The sequence below is a fragment of the Papio anubis genome, chromosome 2 (assembly GCF_008728515.1).
Source record: "Papio anubis isolate 15944 chromosome 2, Panubis1.0, whole genome shotgun sequence".
NCBI classification, from domain to species: Eukaryota; Metazoa; Chordata; class Mammalia; order Primates; family Cercopithecidae; genus Papio; species Papio anubis.
This window is the reverse complement of record NC_044977.1, coordinates 193,095,861-193,105,180: the sequence shown is the minus strand read 5'-3', so window position 1 is coordinate 193,105,180 and position 9,320 is coordinate 193,095,861.

The following is a 9,320-nucleotide window of genomic DNA, read 5'->3' as shown; positions in this document are numbered from 1 at the left end:
TGGGCAGATTACCACCGCGGTCCCAGACTGGTCACTGGTTGGTGCACATGTGGGACGGATCCCAACCACAAAATACAAAGACTTGAAAACTGAACTGACATTGCAGCCGCCCCTCACAGGAGGCAGAACTTGGGGTCTCAGTCTAAGTCAACTACCTGCTAAAACCAACCCGTCGACAAACAAAAATCACATTCTCTGCGGGCTTTAAACAAGACCCAGAATCTCATAACATCATCTTCCAAAGGTCTAAGATACAATCCAAAACTACTCAACATACGAAGAACCACAGAACTCACATCTCACAAGGAGACAGACAAGCAACCGAGGCCAATCCCACGACGAGGCAGGTGTTGGAATACCACAGACGTTAAGCAGCTGTTATAACCATGCTCCAAGAAGTAAGAACAAACACTACCGAAGTGAACAAAAAAACACATCATCTTGGCAGATACATGAAATATTAAAGAGAAACATGAAAATTTTAGAACTGAAACATACGACAACCCAAACAGAAAATTCGCCTGAGAGGCACAAGATGAGAATGGGCCACAGGCCATGGACCTCCACAGGCAGCCCCGAGGCCTCCTCAGGTTTGGAGGACGTGGGTGGAAGGCACTGAGACTAGCACCAAACTAAATGGCTTTGGTCCCAGAACCCTTGATGCTGCTGCCACTGAGGCCACCCATGTCCAAATCTGCCCAGTCCTGCCTGGCTCACAGTCTGGCTGAGCCTGCCTCCCCCCACCCCCATCCCCGCCCCGCCACCATAATGCATTTCCTCAACTGCCTCCTCCATGAGCCCCTCCCATCCAGTGCAAGCTCCCACCGGGAAGGGACTGCTGGTTTCTCTCTTACTGTCTCACAACGCTCTGCATACAGCAAGAGGCACGAGAGGAGGTCTGGCAGACGGAGGACGCACCTCCAACTTGGTCTGCAGGGAAGAAGCAAAAGTGAACAGGAAATAAGGTCTCGCAGCTGGCAGTTTTGACACATCAAATTCCTCACAATTTCTCTAACCCATTTCAAGATGAGGAAACTGATGCCACTGAGAGATTAAAAGGCTAGAATGGGCCAGGCATGGTGGCTCACACCTGGAATCCCAGCACTTTGGGAGGCCGAGGCGGGTGGATCACTTGAGGTCAGGAGTTTAAGACCAGCCTGGCCAACATAGTGAAACCCTGTCTCTAGTAAAAATACAAAAATTAGCCTGGCATGGTGGTGGGTACCTGTAATCCCAGCATACTTAGGAGGCTGAGGCAGGAGAATCGCTTGAACCCGGGAGGCAGAGGCTGCAGTGGGCCAAGATTGCACCACTGCACTCCAGTCTGGGCAAAGAGTGAGGTTCTGTATCCAAAAAAAAGAAAAAATAGCATAATGGCCAACTGTGATTTTTTCAAGGAACGAACCAGAGCAAATGCTAAGCACTGAGAGGGGATGATTCGATAGTAATAGACTTAGCACAATTCGCTTTTTTTGGCAATAAGAATAACAGAAGAAAAATGAGAACTACCTCTATAACCAACCAAAGGGGAGTGACGGAGTATTTTGGCACATGTACTCAGTATTTACAAATCTATAATAAAGTGAGCACATTAAAAACATCCACACAACAGGAGAGAAGCCCCACGCTGTTCAACAGGGATTCAAGAGCCAGCATGAGCTGAAGGTTCTGTTGTTCTCTCTTTTGTAGGACACTTCGGGCATCATCTTGGTGGAGGTGCCCAGGAAACGCTCTGAGAGGGAGGTTATCCAGAAGCTCCATAATGAGAATGTTCTTTTGGCAAAGAAGGTAAACACTTTATCTGGGGGGAAAAGCCATTCTTTTATTCTGGCACGGGGCTGATAGTTGGAAACAGCTTTTGTGATGTTAGGCCCCTCCCTACCTGGCAACCTATTCCTACTTTGCTCATCAGTGTACCTCTGGCTCCCAGTAGTGCCAGGTACACAACAGAAAGCACGAACTGTGTGTTGATGAATGGATGAATAACATACTTAGACATATGATATTATCTGAAATTTTAAAACTTCTATGAAGGGGCAAAATTTTATTTTTCTTTTTTTCCTTTTTCGACCTCAGAAGCTTCCAGAAAAAAAAATTGTTTTAACTAAAAAAAAAAAAAAAAAAAAATGCCAGGGTGTGGTGGTTCACGCCTTTTATCCTAGCACTTTGGGAGGCTGAGGCAGGTGGATTGCTTGAGCCCAGGAAGGCGTTCCAGACCAGACTGAGCGACATGGTGAAACCCCGTCTCTGCAAAAAACTAGCCGGGCGTGGTGGCGCGTGCCTGTGATCCCAGCTACTTGGGAGGCTGAGGTGGAAGAGTCACTTGAGCCCGGGAGGCGGAGGTTGCACTGAGCCCAGATTGTGCCACTGCGCTCCAGCCTGGGGGACCAAGCGAGACCCTGTCTCAAAAACAACAACAAAACTTCTGGTAGAGAAAGGATTAGGATATTCCAAATGGGAAGGATGTAACTGAGACAAAGGAAAATAAATGCACCTTAGAGGAAGCTGTTAGCTTTCCTGCCTGCGGACTAGGCTGTGGTTATCAGACAAGACAGAGCGCTCATAACCCCAGGACTTCCTGCAGCCGAGCCCCTCTCCCAAACACAGTGCTGCCCGGGCCCATGAAAGAAGCTCAAGCCTGTGGCGCCGCCACCTCCAACCCAGGCTAGGCCTGACACGGCTTTTCCTCTGATCAGTTCTCCTCACTCCCAAGGCCATGATCAGCCCCAAGGTTCCAAGGGAGAGCAGGTGAGTGAGGTGGGCGGCTGGCAGGCCAAGAAGGGAAGGGAGTAGGGGTGCTCCCTGCAGGCTGAGTCCTTCCAGAGCCCGCCGCGGTACAGGGATGCTCACTGCTCCAGGGCCCCCTGTGATGCTGGCAGGGGAGGACATGGGACTAGCGACCCAGTGATTTGCCATCACAGACAGTATGTCTTCCATTAAAACAATTACTGCACTATGGCCAGGTGCAGTGGCTCAAGCCTGGAATCCCAGCACTCTGGGAGGCCGCGGAGGGAGGATTGCTTGAGCTCAAGAGTTCAGGACCAACCTGGGCAACATAGTGAGGCCTATCTCTAAAAAGAAAATAAATAACAATGAAATAAAATAATAAAATAAAATAAAAATCCTGTGGGCATGGTGGCTCATGCCTGTAATCCTAGAACTTTGGGAGGCCTAGGTGGACAGGTCACCTGAGGTCTGGAATTCATGAGACCAGCCTGACCAACATGGTAAAACCCCGTCTCTACTAAAAATACAAAAATGAGCTGGGCGTGGTGGCGGGTGCCTGTAATCCCAGCTACTCAAAGGCTGAGGCAGGAGGATTGCTTGAACCCGGGAAGCAGAGATTCTGGTGGGCCGAGATCGCACTACTGCACTCCAGCCTGAGTGACAGAGTGAGACTCCATCTCACTATATATATATATATATATTCTATAAACATACATACAAAAATTTTACATATTTTAAAATATATGTCCAGAACATAAGTCCTTTCTTTAAAAACATATATGGTCAGGCACGGTGGCTCACGCCTATAATCCCAGCACACTGGGAGGCCGAGGTGGACGGATCACATGAGGTCAGGAGTTCAGGACGAGCCTGGTAAACACGGTGAAACCCTGTCTCTAAAATACAAAAAAGTCAGCTGGGTGTGCTGGCAGGTGCCTGTAATTCCAGCTACTTGGGAGGCTGAGGCAGGAGAATCGCTTGAACCTGGGAGGCGGAGGTTGCAGGGAGCCAAGATCAGGCCACTGCATGCCAGCCTGGGTGACAGAGGGAAACTGTCTCAAAAAAAAAAAAAAAAATATATATATAAAAAAATATATATATAGAGAGAGAGAGAGAGTACATTTTCTTTCATGAAAAAATTCAAAACATATACTTTATTTTAATAAAAGAGAGAAATATTTCTGGAAACCCTTTTAGCCCTATTTATTAAAACAATTTGTTACAGCTGGGTGCGGTGGCTCATGCCCGTAATCTCAACACTTTGGGGAGGCCGAGGTGGGCGGATCACTTGATCCCAGGAGTTGGGCAACATAGTGAGCCTGGGCAACATAGTGAGACCTCATCTCTACAGAAAAAAGGAAAACAAAGAACAAACTTATCCGGCTATAGTGGCGTGTGCCTGTCATCCTCACTGCTCGGGAGGCTGAGGCAGGAGGGTCCTTTGAGCCTGGAGGGGTCAAGGTACGGTGAGCCGAGCTGGCGCCATTGCACTCCAGCCTGGAAGACAGAGGGACAGCTTGTCTCTAAACAAATGAACAGTTACAAGATAAAAAATGTTAACAAAATGTATTAACTAGAGTTTATCCACAGAATAAAAACGAGGCAGGGTTTAAATAATCTTTGAGAAGATGAATTTGAAGTTACAGAAAACTGGCCAGGCACAGTGGCTCACACCTATAATCCCAGCACTTTGGGAGCCTGAGGTAGGAGGATCGCTTGAGTCCAGAAATTCGAGACCAGCCTGGGCAACATAGTGAGACCTTGTCTCTACTAAAAATAAAAAAATAAAAAAAATTAGCCAGGTGTGCTGGGCATGCCGGTCACCCCAGCTGCTGGGGAGGCTTAAGTGGGAAGATCGCTTGAGTCCAGGAATTCCAGGCCGCCCTGAACCATGGTCATGCCAGGCACTCATCCTGGGTGACAGAGGGAGACCTTGATTCAAACAAAACAAAACCACATAAAATAAAGATAAAAATAAAGCTTACGAAAACCCTGCATGCTGGATGATCTTATTTTACAAAACCGTAATACACATAACATATATGTGCACAGAAAAAAAGTGGAATATATCAAAATTTTAAGCGACTTTCTGGGTGTTTAATTTTCTCACTGCTCTTTTCTGAATGGTCCCATTCAACGAAGAGCATGTCTGACAATCATAAAAACATGTTTTTAAATACAGGAGCTGAGGCTTCCCAGATGGAGTGCTGTGATGCCAGGACTTCTGTGGGAGAGTGGCTGCCCACTCTGCCAGCCCTCAGCTTCCTCCAGCCAGCCCAGAGCCGCAGGCTTCTGGCCCAGGTGCAGGCGTGGCCTTTTTCAGAGACCCCCACCAGTCTCCTTTCCCGACCTTAGATCCTCGCTGGTCCCCATTTGGCTCCGGACGGTGGGCAACCCGGAGCTTCCCTTTAAGCACCCGTGGGCTTGGGCCAGCAGATTTGGACTTAATTGATTATGAGGCCGTTGATGACAGCACAGTCTCATCCCTCCCATGCTCGTAAATTTAGCCAGAGGGCCTGCAACGCCACGTTGTGCCAACAGGTGGTGCTGCCCACCACGAACGCACGCTGGCCCCGGGTCCCCAAGGCTGACTTCGGGGTCCCTCAAACAGCCGTCATTGCTGGGGGGCGTCGGGACAGAGCACTGCTCCCCAAGGACACGGGGACACAGTTACCGTCTACCACCACCGCCGCCGCCACCACCACGCAAGAACAGCCATTTCAACACCAAGAACTCAGGAAGACACAAACATCCGAATAAAGACCATCCTTGAAACGGAATCTGTTTCATTTTAAAGAAAGCTCAGTCCTGTAGTTCTTGTCACTTCACCTCAGGGGGCTGAACACTTAACTCTAGACCGGCAGCGGCCCTGGGCTGGCCTTCAGGAACCTTCCTGTCGACGCGGATTCCAGGAGTTGGAGGTTCCTCCAATCTCCAAATTTAGTTTCTGTACAGATTAACCTGCTTCGAGTTAGGGACACCTTGCCGTCCGCAGTGTGCAGCGAGAGACACGCGCTAGATCTTTCCTCCTCTTGTGGCCACAGCGGAGCCGCCAGCCACTTTCAAGCAAACCCATCCTGCTTAAACACGCAGACGCAACCCCACCGCCCCTCTGGCTGTTCCTGCTGTCTTCCTTTGTCTACAAAGTCGAAAAGAACTCAGCATTCCACACTAGCAGCCTCATGATCCAGGCCTGCCTCACGTGCCAGGATCACGAGAGCCACCTCCAACCCACCCCCAAAACAACACAAGGATGCACTCTGGCTTTGCCAACTTCAGTGCTTAGGACAAGCCGGCTCGCGTCCGCCGCCTCAGGTGCAGTGCGTTTGTCCCCTCACACACGCACCGTTCTTACCCATCACGTCAGTGACCTCGTGGGGAGCCACTTCCTCTGCTCCCAAGGCACCTGGGGTACAGTAATTACAGAGCACTTGTCTTGCCGTGATGATGTCACAGTCCCCTAAAGACTGAGAACCCCTCTGCGGCACGAACTCTTTTCCTCACCAGGGCTCCACACACAAAAAGCACCCAACACCTCCCCACTGAGTTGATTCTTCCCTGTTGGCAAACACACCTGGGTCAGCGTTTCAACATCCCAACTGAAGATCTTTTCGGTAAACCCAGGAGATGCCGGAAAAGCTGGCAGGCCAATTAGAAGCAAGAAAAACACAGCAGGAAACCCCAGGGTTTAGGGAACTGTGTGTCTGGCAGGAAAAGTACATGGGGTTCCCTGCTCCCCTGAGAAAACTCCAGCTGCTTTGACATCCTCTGCCCCCTGCAAAAAGCTTTATGTGCTGGCTCTGAAACAGATTTTTAAATGCTTGTAAAGCATACACACGTCTGGATTGCTTACAAAAAAATTGATGTCTTTTTAAAAATGAAGTAAAAACACCTATGATCTCTAAATAGGATAATTGTGAGCAAAAGAATAAACTGTTTCCAAAAAAATAGGGAAAATGAGAAATGTAAAACACAATTCTTTTTTTTTTTTTTTTTTTTTTTTTTTTTTTGAGACGGAGTCTCGCTCTGCCGCCCAGGCTGGAGTGCAGTGGCCAGATCTCAGCTCACTGCAAGCTCTGCCTCCCGGGTTCACGCCATTCTCCTGCCTCAGCCTCCCGAGTAGCTGGGACTACAGGCGCCCGCCATCTCGCCCGGCTAGTTTTTTGTATTTTTTAGTAGAGACGGGGTTTCACCGTGTTCGCCAGGATGGTCTTGATCTCCTGACCTCGTGATCCACCCGTCTCGGCCTCCCAAAGTGCTGGGATTACAGGCTTGAGCCACCGCGCCCGGCCTGTAAAACACAATTCTATGTGCAGAGTGTGGTCAGTGCACAACGTAAGCTACTGATTAATAGAAACAGGCAGGAACACGGGGAAATAACATTTATAATAACTACTCTGTAGTGGGTACTGACTATGGCCCACACACTAAGCAAAATGTTTTACCTTCACAACCTCAGTCAGTCCTCACAACCCTTCTAGAAAGCAGGAATTACTCCATCAGTTTACAGACTCAGAAAAGTTAAATAACATTTCTAAGATGAAACAGAGCTGGGAATGAAATCCAGGTCTAACAGCAATGCTCAAAGCTCACTTGATACGAACTTGTTCTGGCTGGGTGCGGTGGCTCACGCCTGTAATCCCAGCACTTTGGGATCAAGGCCGAGGCAGGCAGATCATGAGGTCAGGAGTTCAAGATCAGCCTGACCAATATGGTGAAACCCCCGTCTCTACTAAAAATCCAAAAATTAATCGGGTGCGATGGCGCATGCCTGTAGTCCCAGCTACTCGGAAGGCTGAGGCAGGAGAATCGCTGGAACCCAGGAGGCAGAGGTTGCAGTGAGCTGAGATCGCACCACTGCACTCCAGCCTGAGCAACAGAGCAAGACTTCGTCTCAAAAAAAAAAAAAAGAACTTGTTCCTTTTTATATCTATTTGACTAGGTATTTTAAATCACAGTTAAAATAGAATTCCTGCCTTTGCAAACGGCATATGCAAATCTGCCAGGCTTCAGAGCTTCTGAGCCTCAGGGCCTACCCCCGAAGGCCAGCCTATAGCCACAGACACACACGTGGCCCAGACTCATCCTGAATGGCCTGTTTGTTTGAAATAAACCCGAGTCATCAGCCTACTTTCCTATGATTTACCTCTTTTCCTATCAAGGTCACATGATCCTATGTGAAGCTCAAAGAGCTAGTTTCCTTAATTGACCTAGTGATTTCCTGGAAAGCAGAAAGAAACTGACGAATAATCTGACATTCTGTAATGGGCCAAGGATATTAATAGGCAACTCATTAAAAAGGAAACACAAATGGCTCAACTTATTTTTGAGTTTATTCATAAGAGAAATGCATATTAAAACTATAGAAACACTATTTTCTAACAGTCTGGCAAAGATCAGAAAACTCCTTCACACACGGAACGCTCTCCTGCACAGGTGGTGGACAACTGAGGACGCCCCTCCACTGGGGGCAGGTTCAGCAGCACCCACCACCACGGCACACACTCTGACCCGGGAGCCCCACTGCTGCGAACTCATCTTTCAGACTGATGTGCCCACATACACCATCTACTGAGGCAATGGGTATAACTGCAAAGGACCGGATACGACTAAAATTGCCCTTCATCAGAAGGAGCCCAGGTAAGTAGGTTGTGGTACACCCGTACAGCCAAGCAACCGGAAAGAATGGGAAGCCCAGCTGGGCGCAGTGACTCACGCCTGTAATCCCAGCCCTTTGGGAGGCTGAGGTGGGCAGATCACCTGAGGTCAGGAGTTTAAGACCAGCCTGGCCAACATGGAGAAACCCCGTCTATACTAAAAATACAAAAATTGGCCGGGAGTGGTGGCGGGCGCCTGTAGTTCCAGCTACTCAGAGACTGAGGCAGGAGAATCGCTTGAACCTGGGAGGCAGAGGTTGCTGTGAGCAGAGATCGCGCCACCGCACTCCAGCCTGGGCAACAAGAGCAAAACTCTGTTTCAAAAAAAAAAAAAAAAAAAAAAAAGAATGGGGAAGCACGTTCAATATTGCTATGGAATTCTTTCAAAATACTGTTAAGTAAAAAAACAAAAACAACAAGCACTACACAAGAAACTGGTGACACAGGCGTCTCTGGGCTGGGCAAGTGGACGGCTGGGGTGGGTCATTTCACTGTACATTCTTCAGCGCCTTTTCAATTTTGAACCGTGTGAATATACGAGTTATTCAGAAAAACAAAATTAAAATGCCTAACATACTGAAGGGCTCCTTGTTCCTAACATTTCTGGCTTGGCTCCGTGTAACTGAGTTGCTGTGCTCTCTCCTGCAGCATATATGCTGCCTTACAGAACCCCATACGGCAAATGAAGTCCAGGCCCCGAGCCTCACAGGGATCCAGGCACCGAGCCTCACAGAGATCCAGGCCCTGAGCCTCACAGAGATCCAGGCCCTGAGCCTCACAGGGATCCAGGCCCTGAGCCTCACAGGGATCCAGGCCCTGTGCCTCACAGGGATCCAGGCACCGAGCCTCACAGGAATCCAGGCCCTGAGCCTCACAGAGATCCAGGCACTGAGCCTCACAGGGATCCAGGCCCTGAGCCTCACAGAGATCCAGGCC